The 344-nt window shown below is 29.7% G+C and overlaps 1 pseudogene; it reads left to right on the top strand.

Annotated features, from left to right (window-relative positions):
* The first annotated feature begins 40 nt into the window (after positions 1 to 40).
* Positions 41 to 183, top strand: LOC144231171 (U2 spliceosomal RNA; annotated as a pseudogene).
* The last annotated feature ends 161 nt before the right edge of the window (positions 184 to 344 follow it).

Below are 344 nucleotides of genomic sequence, written 5' to 3'. Positions count from 1 at the left end.
ATTTATGGTAATAAATATGTTAATATTAAAAGACCTTTGCATCGCTTCTCAGCTTTTTGACTAAGATCAAGCATAGTATCTGTTCTTATCAGCTTAAAAGATCTTTCCATCCCTAGGTTAAGCCAGCCACACATTGTCATCATGTGTTTTTTAATGCATGTTTGATTTGCTTTTCTACTCTTTTATTCAGAATTTTTGCATGTATGTATAAATGAGATTAATCTATGATTTTTTTTCTTGTATTGTTCGAGTTGGGATTTTGTATTAAGTTTGTATTTGCCTCAAAATGTAAGTTTTACCTATTTATTATTTTATTCACTAGTTCAGTGATTCCCAGATGCCTA

This window comes from Crocuta crocuta, unplaced genomic scaffold (genome assembly GCF_008692635.1).
Source record: "Crocuta crocuta isolate KB4526 unplaced genomic scaffold, BGI_CrCroc_1.0 scaffold482, whole genome shotgun sequence".
Taxonomy (NCBI): domain Eukaryota; kingdom Metazoa; phylum Chordata; class Mammalia; order Carnivora; family Hyaenidae; genus Crocuta; species Crocuta crocuta.
Note: the sequence above shows the minus strand (reverse complement) of the source record. Positions and strands in the feature narration are given on the sequence as shown.